Source organism: Tachysurus vachellii, chromosome 11 (assembly GCF_030014155.1).
Source record: "Tachysurus vachellii isolate PV-2020 chromosome 11, HZAU_Pvac_v1, whole genome shotgun sequence".
In the NCBI taxonomy this organism is placed as follows: domain Eukaryota; kingdom Metazoa; phylum Chordata; class Actinopteri; order Siluriformes; family Bagridae; genus Tachysurus; species Tachysurus vachellii.
Window position 1 is genome coordinate 6,148,379 of NC_083470.1, and position 17,380 is coordinate 6,165,758.

At 41.2% G+C, this 17,380-nt stretch overlaps 1 protein-coding gene across 1 annotated transcript in view; it reads left to right on the forward strand.

Annotated features, from left to right (window-relative positions):
* The window catches only part of dab2ipa (DAB2 interacting protein a), an 89,315-nt gene that overhangs the window by 26,029 nt on the left and 45,906 nt on the right, over nt 1-17,380 (forward strand). The gene's annotated exons all lie outside the window — the stretch shown is intronic.

Here is a 17,380-nt window from a genome sequence, read left to right on the forward strand (position 1 = left end):
CTTGGTCAGTCACATGTACATTACAGCACAGTGAAATTCTTATCTCTGTATATACAAGCTTCTTATGAAGTTGGGGTCAGAGCACAGGGTCAAGAGCCTTGCTCAACGGCCCAACAGGGGGAATACAGTGGTGCTGGGGCTTAAACCCCTGACCTTCTGATCAGTAAAACATCACTGTAACTGTTGAGAAACCACATCACTAAATGCTGTCTTGAGACGTCTAGGAGAAGAGGGGGGTCAACGTTTAAGGCTGAATAGGAGAAGAGGGGGTCAACGTTTAAGGCTGAATAGGAGAAGAGGGGGTCAACGTTTAAGGCTGCCTAGGAGAAGAGGGGGTCAACGTTTAAGGCTGCCTAGGAGAAGAGGGGGGTCAATGTTTAAGGCTGCCTAGGAGAAGAGGGGGGTCAACGTTTAAGACTGCCTAGGAGAAGAGGGGGTCAACGTTTAAGGCTGCCGCTGTCGGGCTCTTGAGTAAGGCCCTTAACCCTCTCTGCTCCAGGATGGTGTCACTACATACAGCGTCACTAATGAATTTGTAAACTAAATTAGCGTCATAACGTTTGGTCAGCTTGTAAGTGTAAAAGTGCAATAACACAAAGTAAACATAAACAAAAACAATACAATAAATGAATTAAATAACACTTAATGCTAATGCTGTATTTGGCTAAACTTTGGCTTCATAATGTATATGTGACTAATAAAGGCTTCATTTACACTTTATAAATGTATAGGACCGTAACGTTTAGAAAACGTTCAACTAACTTAAAATGTTTCACTGAGGAAAAAAAATTCTAAATATATTCCCATAATACTTCCTTTTGACAGTGTTGTTAATCATTATGATTATGATTGACCCAAGGAGCTTTAGACTTGCTTTAGAGTTGCTACACAACTTGCGGTGTGTCAAATTCATACGAGGAGCTTGTTAAAGCGATTCAACACGAAGATCCGGTTTCAAAGGTGTAGTTGAGTCCGGTGCAGTGGAGCATTAAGTAATCACTAGTCTACTGTGCAGTAGGGTTTGGAATCAGATCAACAAACACACAGCTGATCTGAACGCTTGAAGACGCTCACATTTGTTCAGTGCAACAGCGTCGCGTAATTCACTTCACACTTTTCCACCTCATACATCATGTCCAGCTACGTGCACTTTGCAGATGGTCCGAAAGTCTAACGCGGATGTTTTTCCAGAGTGAAGTCTACAAGAATTAAGATATTTTTTTTTGTTTTGTTTTGTTTTTTGCATTCTCTGTAAATTTTGCACAGAAAAGTTTCATACAATATTTTCATTCCAGACATATGGTACACAATCAAGACTGATACGACTATTAATTCATTTTGCTGTCTCTCATGTCATCTTATTGCTTGTCACAGAGGCTTAGTAGTTTTGATTCTCACCTCCACCCTGTTTGTGGAGTTTGCATGTTCTCCTTATGCTTTAGGGGTTTCCTTAGGATATTATAATTTCCTTTCACAGTCCGAAAACACGTGTTTTAGGCTCTTCACCATGTCTAAATGATCTGTATGTGTGTGAATGGGTGGGAGTGTGATTGTGCCCTGTGGTGGGTTGGCACCTTTTCCACAGTGTCCCTGTTGAGAGACTCCAGGTTCCCAGTGACCCTGTGTAGGATCAACACTACATAAAGTGTGTGTGGATGTGTGTGTGTGTGTGTGTGTGTGTGAGATGATGCTTTATGCCAACCGTATAAATCTAACTCAGTCGAATGAGCTTCAAGTACAAAGTTATGTAGACATAGGGATGTGGTAGCTCAGTGGTTAAGGTGTTCGACTACTGATCGGAAGGTCATTGGTTCGAATCCCAGGTCCACCAAGTTGCCACTGCAGGGCCCCTGAGCAAGGCCCTTAACCCTCAATTGCTCAGGTGTATAAAAACTGAAATAAAAAAATGTAAGTCACTCTGGATAAGAGTGTCTGCTAAATGCTGTAAATGTAAATGATCATCAAAGATTATCCATCATTTCCTGATTGGTGCAAATATCTTCTCTTAATCAAACAGGACAAGACACTGAAATGCTGATTGAAGTTTTTCATGTAGACTGGAATGAGCGCCCAGTGTGTGTGTGTTTAACTTAAGTAAGTCCTGGAGTATAACTTTTGTTTAGTGCTAGATATTTAGATAGTCATTCTTTTATGCTCTGCTCTGTGTGTGTGTGTGTAAGTGTGTGTGATGTGTGTGGGTCGGGGGTTGAGTGAGTGACAGAGACACACGCTCCTGCCTTTTCATTTCACACACCGAACGCTCGGCAGAGACGCAGTGGGAGATGCTGATAGATGCGTCTCTTTATAGAGATTTGTTAGATCTCATCTGTTTTTATATGAATAATAATGACAGGAGGCTTGTCACTGTAATGGAGGAAGTGTGTCAGCTTTCAGGGGAACCGAGAAAGAACAGAGGTCTCAGTTTGGCTGCATGGAGGAGAGAACGCTAACGTGTCCTGAGATTTCATCCCTCATTACAAGTGGACAGCATGTGTGTGTGTGTTTGTTGTGTGTCTGTTGGCAGATTTGTACTATTGATATGTGATACAGTATGTGATATATGTGGTGTTGCCAGACATTGTATTGCTGTTTCTCTCTTTCAAGCACACACGGTGTAGTCTGTAGGACATGTCAAGGCTGTGTGTGTGTGTGTGTGTGTGTGTGTGTGTTGTGTCGCCACATATTCCTAGCTAACATGCTGTGTTTGGACTGAGCCGTGTTCAGGTGTGTGTGTGTGTGTGTGTGTGTGTGTGTGTGTGTGTGATATACTGACACGTGTCCCTTTTGTGTGCAGAGACATGACACCATGACTGATACATGAGCCGGCTTAACGCTTTCACACATCATGTCCTCATTCATGAACCCTTGGTGGTGTGCGACTATTGTTGCACCAATTTCTCTATGCTGTTAATTTAGAAAATTATGTTTGAGATCATTTAAGATTTTGTATGTTTATACAACAATAAACGATTGCGACACTCCAAAAAATGACCCGACAGACAATTTCCGACATAATCTACAAAAATTGTACCGAAGTTTCCAGAGCAGCTGTCTGCCATTTTAACATCCTTACAGATTCAAATGCTAAAATCTTTCTACACACAAAACACAATGTTTTCACAGATAAATCATTTCCAACTCAATGACAGTGCAGAAAGCCACAATTCATACAACATCCAATTTAAAGTAAGAAAATCCACCTAATTGGCTTAGTGGTTAGCACGTTCGCCTCACACCTCCAGGGTCGGGGTTTGATTCCCGCCTCCGCCTTGTATGTGTGGAGTTTGCATGTTCTCCCTGTGCCTCGGGGGTTTCCTCCGGGTACTCCGGTTTCCTCCCCCGGTCCAAAGACATGCATGGTAGGTTGATTGGCATCTCTGGAAAATTGTCCCTAGTGTGTGATTGCGTGAGTGAATGAGAGTGTGTGTGTGTGTGCCCTGCGATGGGTTGGCACTCCGTCCAGGGTGTATCCTGCCTTGATGCCCGATGATGCCTGAGATCATAGGCTCCCCGTGACCCGAGGTAGTTTGGATAAGCGGTAGAAGATGAATGAATGAATGAATGAATGAACTGGGTATGTTTCTAAATAATTTATGAATAAAAGGGTTTGTTTTGCGCGCATTCGTCTTCCCCTGTATGCTTTTAAACGCTCCATCACATAAAAGTGAGAGAGAAAAAAAACATTTCGCTCTTTAAGCTTTTTGCGTCATATTTAAACAACCTTCCCATAAGCAATCATACTGTATAAAAGGTTTTGCTTTATACACGGATTTGCTTTGATTTTATTGTTAAAATGCTAATGTCTGTATAAACACGAAGTTCAAGCGAGCAGGTGGACTTCCTGCACAGCTCAGGACGAACAGCCGTGGACCTTTTAGTGTCTGAGAAGCCGTTTGCTGCTCGACTGATTTTTGCTAGAACAAGTGAAAAGCGCTGACTGACGCTGCCTTTAGAAAAACATAATAACTAGAGTCTTAAAAGTAAAAATATACACTTAGCCTCAGGAGGTATGAATGCTTGTCAGGCACTGAATGGAATATTAAGCTTGAGCTATTGATTTTCTCTCCATATCCTAACAGCGGTGTTCCAGCTGTCCGCCCCTGAGCTGCAGGTTTTAGATGAGAGACCTGTGGAGATTTGGATTCGAGATGCGGCGAGCTATTTCTGGAAACCTCATTCCCCAGTCGGTGGCATGTATGATCTGAGAGTTTTACTTTTCTATAAGCCAAAGCGTGATATATCGCCCACTGGCGCTCAGACTTGTCCCCGCGAGAGACAGAACGCAGCACTGTGGAGTTTGGGATTTTTATCTGAATTTTATTCATTCATTTATAAAAAAAAAATAAAAAATCCTTAGTTTGCTGATGAATCAGCGATGATGTTGGAAGCTAATTGTTATGATGTATTTATACCACAACTCACAGATGCTCGATCAGATTGGGTAATAATATCGGGTGAATATGCGGATTTGCATAGTTTGATTACTGACCTGTGGATCCGAAAGTTGTGAGTTCAAATCCTAACACTGACAAGCTGCCACTGCTGGAGCCTTAAAGGTGGGGTGCACGATGTTTGAGAAATGCTTCAGAAAACTGAGTCGGGCCGACTAACAAAACAAACGTGTAGCCAATTAGTAGAAAGAGGCGTGTCCGGTACCTGCCGTTACCTCTGCCTCGGGTACTAGGTTTTGAACGTCGTCTTCCGTGTGAAACGGAGCTAAACCTTTCACGGTACAACACACAGTACTACAAACACACAGTTTTATTACCATAGTATTACTCATTGAGTTTATTTATTGCTAAAAATATCCCCTCGGCCAGCTGCCCCAGCAGGTTCCGCCATAATAGTTGCCTGGGTTACGTATGTATGTGTGGGGCGGAGCTATCAAAACAGGGGTGACACCCATTTGGGTTAGGGGCGTGTTTGTTTTGGTGATTTCAAATGTCAACATTGGCTTTCAAACATCGTGCACCTCACCTTTAAGCAAGACCTTTAACTCTCAACTGCTCAGTTGTATAAATGGAAGTCGTGCTGGGTAAGGGCTACTGCCAAATAGCAGAGATAAATTGAGGCATTAGGGAAGACTGTTGCCATGAAGAGGTGTACTTGTTTACGGAGGTGGTACCTACCATCAAAGTAACATCTACGTGAAATCAGGAACCAAAGATTCACAGCAGAACTTTGTCCAGAGCATCACACTGCTTCTTGTCTTCTAACCACAATTAATCCTGGTGCTCCGTCTTCCTCAGGTTAGCAACACGCACACAAGGCCATCTACATGATGCTAAAGAAAAACAAGTTAATCGGTTGTCCTTCCTTGGATCACTTTTGATAATAACCACTGCATACCAGGAACATGCTACAAGACCTGATGCTACCTCTAAAATATAGAAATCATTTGACGTTGCTTAGATGCTTCATATCTAACTAGCATTTACCAGACTTCCTGTTACAGAAGTCTTTCACTCATCAATCATCCTCGGAGAAACAATCCTTTTGTGGTCTGGAACACATTCCTCTGCTTTTTAGAGCCAAAAACCTGCTCGGGATATCTGAGGAAATCACACACATGCGATGTCAGTGAGAGCGGTCTCAAAGAGTTAGCCACATTTGAAATATAACTTCCTGTCATCAAATGAGGAGGTATGTGTGGTGGAACGGGAAAACCCTTCACATGGTGACACTTTGACATTTTCTACAACAGTTTCTTCTACTACAGAATTTCCTGAACTGTTGCTCTTTCGCATGCGACTCAACCACAAAGCTACTGTAGTAACATGATTACCTCCAAAAGTGCATTTAGAGAAAATTGTATTTAAAGATATTCCGAATGCAGCTCAGAGGAAATGTGGACAATTTCACAGCTGCTATTTTATTTCAGACTGAATTTATGAAGCTTAGGATAAGAGGGTTTTGATACAGAACATACTGGAACTATAAAACAACTTCATTAAACCGTGACATTTTTTACACGTTTTTGGGCAAATTCAATTTTTCAAGCAAGGTTTAAAACTTATAAATAATAAATATTCCCGTAACATATAAGTAGAGTTTCCTAAAGTTGAGTGACAGGAAAATGGAATTTTCTCCAAAACTTGATTTCTCATATTTTTGGCTTTTTTCAGCTCAACCACACCAAGTCAACCCCACTTTTTTCAGCTCAACCACAGTTTCCCAGATCACTACAAATATATGACTTATATTTTCAAGAAACAATTGGCACCTTACAGCTCCAGGGTCCTACGTTCGATCCTGTATGATGTGTGAGTTACACTTTTGCTGAATTTTCAATAGTCTAATCATTTCAAAACTCTTTGTTTTTCCGGTTTTCATTGCACCTCCTAAATACATGCCAGTCGGCGTACTACCTTTTCTCGGTCGGCCCAAATTGAAAGTCACACCCACAACAAAGTTTAAAAACCGTACAGAAATAGGTTTTCGGTTTCAACGGCGAGGAACAAAAGGCCCAGACGGACACAGCGAGGTTTCCAGGTCACCGTCTCCCGATGCTGCTCTGTGGCCCAATTAATTACAGACCCGAGAGTCATGGAGGCCAGTGAAACACGTGGCCTCGCTAATACCAAGAGACACGCTCACCCAGGGCCACACACCGCTCCCTCTATAATCCTCACAAACACCTCGGAGGCCTGTCTTGGTTGTTGTCGTTATTGCTTCGTTTGGCTTTTCTGGATGTGTGGCTTATTTCGTTCCAGTGTGAAGTGTGTAGGTGTGTGTATGTGCGAAACTGTAAAGCAAATGAGAGACTGTTAGTTGATTGTTTATTGCCATATAAGTCTGTGTCAGTTCATAATAAACAGTATGAGCTGGCATTTATTGCTAGACCTTACGTTCATTCGTTATACTCAGCAAGAACTTGATTACAGAAGATACTGGGTCTGGGTGTTACAGATTTACTTCAGTTACTTTTTAGATGCTGTTTTCTTTTAAATTAAACCCTTCTGGAAATCTGTGAGAAGCTTTTATGGACAGGAAGTCCATGTAGATGTGTGTGTATGTGTGGACTGGAAGGCTGAATGAATGATGTTCACTGGGCGATGATAAAAACTGTGGCTCTCTGCCTACGGTGGCTCAGCCTCATTAAATCCATTCCTCCTAAAGAAACCCTACAGCAAGCATGTGTGTCCTCGCTCCATATCTGTCTGTCTATCTATCTATCTATCTATCTATCTATCTATCTATCTATCTATCTATCTATCTTTTACAGTGCTGTATCTTTGACGGCCGTGCTTCCCATTTCCACCTGTTATTCAGTATAACGCACGTGACCAAAAATCTTCTCCTGAAATGTTTCCCTTCTGCATTTTAATAACAGCAATTTCCAGCAAGCCTGACAAAACAATCCCGTAGACCGGGTGACACATTTCTCAGTGTTTTAGCTAAATACAATGATTAATTCATTGTGCAATGGAGCAAAATGATGGGCGTCGAAAAATGTCATCGCGCCAAACCCCTCCCCCACCTTCCCCAGCTGCTCCACCTCCACGTTGACATTGAAGAAGCTTGTGCACTTAGCATTCGCAGGAAATAACACATCCAGCGCTACGTAACTGGATATTTCCATAGGTTCAAACCCTAACCAGACCCAACCTTAATCTTAAAGTCTTCCTCGGACATGATTATGTATTTCCGTTCATTTACATCCTTTTGAAATTAGAGTCACGTCGGGTTGAACTGCTTGACTGACAAACACAACATCCACAAGCGATCAATATACTATAACTATTGTGTGAGCTGCTCGTTATTTATCCAACCATCTGCTGCACTACTGTCTATCTTTCAGTTGAATTGAGATCTGGCTGACAGTAGAAGGCTTTTTTTTTAATTAGCGTGCACAGATGACAAGAGTTTTCAGAATCAGGAACCTGCTTGAATATAGAACCACTGACGAAATCGAGCAAAATAAAGTCCGGTGTAAAGCTGTTATATAACCCTCCTGCTTACTATACTCAACTTGCTGTTTAATACCAACTCTATCTTCTGCATGTGGTGTGAGGACAAAACATAGCTCATAGCCAAAATGCCTCATAAGTCGATCGCATGTGTGATATCTGCCTATGCTGCACTTTGGCTTTTCTTAAATCGATGCTATTCTTATCATGTGCTTTGGAAAACCTATGGCTTGGAACATAGTAATTGTCTTCTCGGTATAGGGATTTTTTAATAGCTTGCATTGATTGATATTGCACTCATTTAACTATTGTCTATTTTCACCAAAGAAATTCATGAAAACATTGCCATTCAGTAATCAGTATTCTTCCAGGCTTAAGCTCAATCAGCCAGCTCTGTATGTCCTGAGGTGTATATGACTTTTTTTTTAATTGCAACTGTCTAGACAAAACCAATATGCAACAAAAAAAAAATCTACCTCTAAATAAGGTGAATATTATTATTATTATTATTATTATTATTATTATTATTATTATTATTATTATTATTATTATTATTATTATTATTATAAGTAACTGAATATTTATTGGGGGCATGGTGGCTTAGTGGTTAGCACATTCGCCTCACACCTCCAGGGTTGGGGGTTCGATTCCCGCCTCCACCTTGTGTGTGTGGAGTTTGCATGTTCTCCCCGTGCCTCGGGGGTTTCCTCAGGGTACTCCGGTTTCCTCCCCCGGTCCAAAGACATGCATGGTAGGTTGATTGGCATCTCTGGAAAATTGTCCGTAGTGTGTGATTGCGTGAGTGAATGAGAGTGTGTGTGTGTGCCCTGTGATGGGTTGGCACTCCGTCCAGGGTGTATCCTGCCTTGATGCCCGATGACGCCTGAGATAGGCACAGGCTCCCCGTGACCCGAGGTAGTTTGGATAAGCGGTAGAAAATGAATAAATGAATATTTATTTGAAGGACCTCTGGCTCAACCTTGGAGAAGTTTGCCAATTTTTCAACAAGCCAAGCTAATAAATGTATGCGTACCTTTATTTCTCAGCTCAGTGACAATTCAGACGGAAATTATAAAACTTTAATACAAATTGGTATATATATATATATATATATATATATATATATATATATATATATATATAGTTGCAGCAGTTTTCTCTAAGCAATTATCTTGTCTGATCTCGGCTATTTCTTCAAGCTGGTATTGATCAATAGGATCGATCATTTAAAAGGCGGACATTAACAAATTAACATATCAATGACACCCACACCAGTGTAACACATTGCGAAACCATTGCTAATGAAACCACATTGTTGACCTTTCATTGTTCTGCTTATCCTTCCAATTAATTCTGATTCTCTCAGGCTATTGCGCTAATATTTTCCACAGCCCGTTGTTTCCACAGTCATGTTGTCACATTCTGACCCCGACGCCTCTTATTATTGACAACCGTGCATCTGGTCTTCATTTGTCAGCTGGCCACGGTGGATTATAAACCGTCGCCGGGATTATGAAGAGTAATTAAATTTGTTGAGACATGCTGGTGTTTGCGCCAGTTATATCACAGGCTATAAGAAGGTGATTTGTGATTTGTGGACTCGTCTTCCAGGCCTGTTTGATGTACGTCCGAGCCAAAGGACACCCTCACCTTCCTGTTAAGACACATTCAGGTGGAGCGCCATCCCGAATTCCAATTTTGTCTCCCTGACTTCGACACACCATCACCGCTGTTGAATATTTTAGAGAAGGTGCTTCATTATTGAATCAGATAGGTGGTGGTGGTGATAATTGAATCTCCTCACAGCGCAATAAAACAAGGGAGTTATAGGGAACTAGCCGCTGCCAGAGCGTTTCATTGTATCCTGATACCCTTGCAAGTTTGTATTGTTGCGAGCAAAGTCAGCGCATTGTTTGGCCTGCCTGTGGTCTTAATCCATCGTGAAAGAGGGGCAGTGACAGCTCCAGCACAGAGAGGATGAGATCTGTTAGAGCCAGAGTTCAAAAGTATTGCATTTGAATTGCATCCTTTTTACAGCAAATAACTCTCTTCAGTAGCCTATGCTTTTCCCATCTGTTGCTCTGACAGGACGGCTTATTTACGGACGTTTCAGATCAGCCCGTGGTGGCGAAGTTCCTATTGAAGTGGAATAGGTGAGTTTGGGATTTGCATTCAAAAAACCCCATCAGCTTTGTACAGTTCTGATAAGACTAGAAGGCTGTTTAGGCTTCATAATGGCTCATTCTAGCGTGACCTTGTGCAGCCCGATTCAGTCCATAGTTTTGGAATTGAGCAGAAGTCTGTGGAAAAATGGAGCGCGAGTCCTGAGAATGCTAGCGTCCCTCTTGTCAGCGAAAGGGCATCAGACTGCATTGTAATGTCAGCTTTCAGCGTTCCAGCATACGTCAGGTTGTTTTTGTGGGCTGTGTGAGAGTAACACCTCCCCAAATACACACACACACACACACACACACATACACACATACACACACACCATCACCACCACCACCTCCACCAGCCAGCCGAAAACCTTTCAAAAGTCCCTGACTTTCTATCATGACTCCTAACTTTTCGCAACATTCTACGTCAGTTGATTCTATTTCTGGTAGCATGAGTCAGACAAATTGCCCCTGAATCTAGATAATCCAGCAGGTTGCTTAACATTCAGTCAGATTCTTTGCTGCTATTTCGGATGGATGAGCTGACGATGGCCCAAAAGGAATACTAATGTTGCTGAGTTTTGATTTATAGCACATCTTTTTGTCTCCAGCTCATTTTAAGTGTAAATCGGGTTTTAACTTGGCAAATGCAATCCAGTCATGAATTTTTTTTTGTCTTCCTATCTTAACGCCAGATAGCATGTAAACATTGACATAAACAAGTTATGCATAAGCAATGTAACTTGTTTTTGTAATAAGATATAAGACATTTCCACAATGTCATTTATCTGCTCTCACTATCCTATAATACTGTACCAAGTCCCTCTATTGAGATTGTTTATACAAATAGCCTATCTCTCTCTGGGCAAATGAATCAATATTCTGACTAAGCATTTTACAGCTAATACTCAACTGATCTATGGTGGTTTTTATGTTTTTCATTAAATTGGAGTTGGAATTAATCATCTGATATCGTTATTTAGACATACAGCAGACTATATGGTTGAAAGCTTGATCATCAAACCTATTTTTGAGCCTTCGTCAATCTGTTGCCACAAATTTTAAGCCCACAATCGCATTGAACAGCTTTGTAAGCTGTAGCATTACAATTTCCTTAAAAGATCTAAGAGACCAAAAACTATTCTGGTATGACAATGAGCCCATACACAAACTGAAGCCCAGGAAGACATGGTTTGTCAAGGTTGGTGTGGAAAACTCAAGTGTCCTGCACCTAATCACAAAGAAAGCTACACACCAAATTAACAGCATTTAGCAGACATCTATCCGGAGCAACTTATTTTATACAAGCAAAGGGTTAAGGACCTTGCCCAGACGCCCAACAGCGGTAGCTTGAGGGACCTGGGATTTAAACTCACAACCTTCTGATTGGTAGACCAACACCTTAACCACTAGGCAACCTCATCCCTAGAGCTTCTCACGTGACATCAGTGCGTCATCTCACCAATGTTCTTGTACTGTAGCTGAACGAACAAACCAACAGCCACATCCTAACATCTAGTAGTTATTTTAACAGCAGAGAGGAACTACATCTGGAACAGGATGTTAAAAAAGCACATATGCGTGAAATGGTCAGGTGCATACAAACCTTTCAGCTGTAATTTCACTCACATTTACAAATTCTTGGTATATACAGTACGTGTATCATTTATTTCATATGCAGAAAAACATTCATAAAATCTCTACAACACACTAAATATACATAATTATTAAATAATTTTTGATTATTGGGTTAATGTGTTAAACTTATGCTTCTATTGTCTATTAGATTTTTTTTTTATGTAACCAGTAACTTTTTACTGCCCCACAATATTCACATGTTCAACAGGAAGTGACAAAATCTGACTTTTCTTAAAATCATGAGAAGAAAATTACCTTGACTTTTTGTTTTATCTTTCTTTAGTTACTTTTTTATATATTGTAATCCTGATTGAATAGATAACTTATAAGTATAAAACCAAAACATCATGACATCCAGACTGCTATTAGCTATTAGGATGCTATTTAAAGGTGAGGTGCACGATGTTTGAAAGCCAAATGTCAACATTGGCTTTCAAACATCGTGCACCTCACCTTTAAATAGCATCCTAATAGCTAATAGCAGTCCCACACATACATTCGCAACCCAGGCAACTGTTATGGCGGAACCTGCTGGGGCAGATGGCCGAGGGGATATTTTTATCAATAAATGAACTCAATGAGTAATACTATGGTAATACAGGTCAAATGTGTTTTTGTAGTACTGTGTGTTGTACCGTGAAAGGTTTAGGTCCGTATCACGCGGAAGACGACGTTCAACGCCTAGAACCCGAGGCAGAGTTAACGGCAGAGGCTAATGTCAGACATGTGCACTGAACACTCTCTCCTGCTAATTGGCTACACGTTTGTTTTGTTAGTCGGCCCGGCTCAGTTTTCTGAAGCATTTGCCCCCCACCTTTAAATACAGTTTTGTATATCTGCTAGAACATTCTGTCAAAGCAAAAACAACAGAAAATTTTCTGGTAATCATTGTTCAGCAAAAAACCTTGGAAATGAAATAATATTTTTGAACGATTAAAAGCATGTGCTCTTTGATTCGATTTGAAAAATGATTAAAAGTCTTTGTGTTCCAAGGGCTAAAAGGCAGCGCAGATGTGGAGACACCACACGAGCAGAAATCATTACATACATAACCATCGCTAACGAGATCTTGACCTTTTAGAATTGTGCTCATCATTTCTGATCCTTTTAGGCTATTGCACTAATATTTTCCACAACCTATTGTTTCCACGCTCATGCTGTCGTGTACAGACCCCGGTGCCTCCGATTTATAACACAACCTTCATAGCAATCTTATGTATTTTTATGTCTTCATACAGTATTTTACACTCAATATCAGCTTATAATATATAATGTAGCATGTTCTCTAATTAACAAGTTGATGCCCGACTGTCTTTTTTTTCTCCTCTCACCTCCAGCCATCCTACGATCAATATATTTACTAGCTGTGGCTGATTTATGAAAGATCTATACTCTAGCCATGTGGTGTGTAGATGTATTTCTGAGGTACCTTTAGGAGAAATAAGCTTGTTGTTGTTATTGTTGTTTAAATATTCTGTAACAACTAAGCATTACAAATCAAATACATGTGATAAAAGTGTAAAACCTGGCAACCGCATACATAGTTAGCAAACAAAGTTTATTCAGAAAGAAAGAAAACATGATTGCATTGTTTTCTTTTTATATCAGTTTGAGTACACAGTGTGATTTAATGATTTAAAGTAATCTGTGTAAACCACTTACATCCTATAGAGATGAAATTGCTGACTGAATGGCTCAGCTTCTGAGAGAGCTGTCATTTTCCAGGCTCAACGGAGACCTACTTTACCTACCTAGAGTTGCCATAGTAACAAAGCGATGTAACAAATATAATCCTGCTCATTCCAGTGTTGGGCAGCATGGAAGCGCAGCGGGTAGCGTTTATGCCTGACAACGTCAGGATATGATTCTGGGAATACGTATTGTCTACACAGAGCTTTTACGTGGGTCCAGGTGCATTTCCGCTGAGGTCCCCGCTTTTGTCGCAGATCTCATAACGCGTGGCATGATGGTTGACGTGATGCTCTAAATCATGGGTGTCCAGGCTTATCAACCTAGGCCCAGTGTTGGTGCAGGTTTTAATTAAGCAGGAGCCACACCTGATTCCACCTGGCTAATCAGTTGATCCTGGCATTCAGTAGACTCAGATTTTGCTTCTGCTTAATTGGAATGAAACCTCTTTCCACATACCGACCCTTTGCAGCAAGGATTGGACACCTGTATGTAAAGTCTAGCTCAGTATTACATTTACATTTACATTTACAGCATTTGGCAGACGCCATTATCCAGAGCGACGTACATAAGTGCTTAAATCTCTAACATTGGATACATTAATGCTGTCTCACTAAGTTACATACTTAAGATACCATGAGTTTAAAACATTTGTTCAAAGTTACAATGAAAAAGTGTCAAAGGGTGTTTATTTATTTATTTATTTATTTATTTTTTAATGCAAAAGATAAGGAAAGAAGTGCTAGTTGAAGTGTTTCCTGAATAAGTAGGTCTTCAACCGCCGCTTGAAAATAGCCAGTGACTCAGCTGTCCGGACCTCTAGGGGAAGTTCATTCCACCACCTTGGTGCCAGTACAGAGAAGAGTCTTGTAGTATACTTGCCTCTTACCCTGAGAGATGGTGGAACCAGTCGAGCAGTGCTGGTAGATCGGAGGGTGCGGGGTGCAGTGCGAGGAGTGATGAGGGCTTTGAGGTAAGAGGGAGCTGGTCCATTTTTGGCTTTGTAGGCCGGCATCAGTGTTTTGAATCTGATGCGTGCAGCTACCGGAAGCCAGTGGAGGGATTGCAGCAGCGGGGTGGTATGTGAGAACTTTGGCAGGTTGAAAACAAGCCGGGCAGCTGCATTTTGGATCATTTGCAGAGGACGGATTGTAATAGTATTGCAATAGTATTAGACTATTGTAATCCAACGCCACTGTCTATATTTGCAATTCTCTGTATTTAACCCTTGTATGTTGTTCGTATTTTTGTTACTAAGGCAGTGTTCGTGGGTCTGTTGGACCCGCTGCATTTTTGGGATTTTAATTCAACACAATCAAAAATTTTATGTTAAAATACTCTACAGATGCTTACTTCATCCCAATTACAAGCAATATAAACAGCATATATGGTTAATATTTGCCCTTTAACTTTATTACATCACATTTTTTAATTTAAAGTGCTACTCGCTTTTTGTTGTTTTTTAATAAAATGTAATAAAAAAAAAAAGAAACTCAAATTTAATCAAGTTATGAGTGGAAAAAAAATCAACAAATTTACAAGGAAGCAAAGTTTTTCAAAACTATTGATGTTTATGACTATGGGTCCCACAGACCCGAACATCATACAAGGGTTAATGCTCCAAATCTCAGTATCAATGTCAGGTGTTGGGGTGTGATATAAACCAGAAGGAAAGTATGTTCATCCCTACTACCTCTGACAGTTCCTCCATTTCAGATACATCAATCAGAATCAGAAAGGTCTTTATTGCCAAGTATGTTTTCACACTCCCGGAGGCGGGAATTTGTTCTAGTACAGGAGCTCCACAGTGAAAACAGAATGGCAATGATAAGACATGAACACATACAGTATATAATAAAGACAGTTGTATGTACAGTGGAAAAATGTGCAAATTGAAATATAAATGTGCAATGGAGACTTCAATTTACCTAACTTGTCATGTCTGTGTAGAACCGTTTGCTCGTACAGTTATTATTTGTGTTTGTACCTGTGTGACCAAGCAGTTACTAAGCATGCTGTTATTGTACTGTATGTTTCTGACTGCTCGTTCATTCCCACAGGAAAGTAAAAACATCTCAATTTCGTCGCATCTCTCAGGGTCCTAGTGCTAATGCATTCTTCTAGTCTTAACTAGATGCCTTGTGAATCTTTTGAGCAAAAAAAAAAAACAGACATGCTTATGTGTGTTCTCTATAACGTATTCATATCTATACAAGAGTGAGAAGGAGATTGAGAAAGAGAGAGAGATCGATTACATGCGATAGGTTTTTTGCTCTTCAGTATGTATTTACTGTTAAATCTTTGGATTTATCCTATATTGAAAAAAACGAAGGGGGCACGGTGGCTTAGTGGTTAGCACGTTCGCCTCATACCTCTAGGGTTGGGGGTTCGATTCCCGCCTCCGCCTTGTGTGTGTGGAGTTTGCATGTTCTCCCCGTGCCTCGGGGGTTACCTCCGGGTACTCCGGTTTCCTCCCCCGGTCCAAAGACATGCATGGTAGGTTGATTGGCATCTCTGGAAAATTGTCCGTAGTGTGTGATTGCGTGAGTGAACGAGAGTGTGTGTGTGCCCTGCGATGGGTTGGCACTCCGTCCAGGGTGTATCCTGCCTTGATGCCCAATGACACCTGAGATAGGCACAGGCTCCCGTGACCCGAGGTAGTTTGGATAAGCGGTAGAAAATGAATGAGTGAGTGAAAAAAACGGCTTACAGACAGTAAATGTTTCATATATGGTTTTTCGAGCGAGTTCTTTATTTTAAGCATGCAAATTTTGTTCATCTTTCTCAGAAGTGGAATGGGATAATAGAAGCTGACATTTTCTGCTCCCGTCCACTTCAGTGCTACTCTGGAAATGAAACCCGTGGTGGTGTCGTTTTTAACCTCTAGTGTTCCTCCTTCAGTAATGGTATGGCCTTAGCTGTCTGGAGAAATGGGTCAGTGCAGTGAGTCTTATTAATGCAGCCTGCGAGGCAGAAGGCGTCAGGAGGGGGTGGGGGTGGGGGGGCATGTGCTGCTCAGGGTGCCATGTGTGTAATTGCCTCTAATGGAAGAAAAGGAACAGGAACAGTAGCTTAACTGTAGGAGGTCATCCCGACAGCTAAGGGCCGAAGCTCTCTGAGTGAAACGCAGTCAATGATTAGCTTTGAAAAAGGTGTGTTAAATGATATGTGTGGACTTGGATGGACGTAATATTGGTTTCATTTGAAAAAGTTTGCGCTTACATGATTTTGACCAATATGAAAATCGAGCTATTGCCCAGCCTCAGATTCCAGTTCTTCCAGGACAGAAGTGAAATGTCATGTCGTCCTGTGTTGTAGTTCATCTGTCTCTAGTTTATGCTCTGAGCTGCTTTTCTGGCAGGACCACTTTGTCAAATGAGAATTTATTAGATGATAGCAGTTGTGATACAGTTAGTGTTGGCGTATGGTTCTGTTCTGGGCAGGAATCCACGCGCCCGTCTGTGCACATGCATGGGCCGAGCGGGGAGAGCAGCAACTAGAAAATAGAATAGACCCCCCTACAACAGAACCATTGACCATGCATAGAGTTTTTTTTTTTTTTTTTTGGCAAATGAAAAAAAATTAATAAATGGATAAATAAATAATTAAATAACTACAGAGAGAGGGAGAGAGAGCGATATGTGGAGATTTAAGACGTAAACTGGTACGACAAACACGGGTTCCGACATGGTGGAGTTGGGGTTGGAGGAGGGAGTTTAAGTCGCAGCAGCAGCGACGCGCTAGAAAGCGGCTCAATGAATGGGAATTTAAATGGTCGGGTAATATGGATGTTGTAACCAGATTGGTGCGCGTCGTGGACAGCTGATGAACAGCTGATGCACGCTTGATGAAGTAGCCTGCCAGAACTGACGCGATGCTTGATTTCTGATCAGCACAGTTACAAACAGTGGTTATTTGAGTTAGCATACTGTAGCTTTCCTATCAGCTTGAACCGGTCTGGCCGTTGTCTAACATTAATCATCA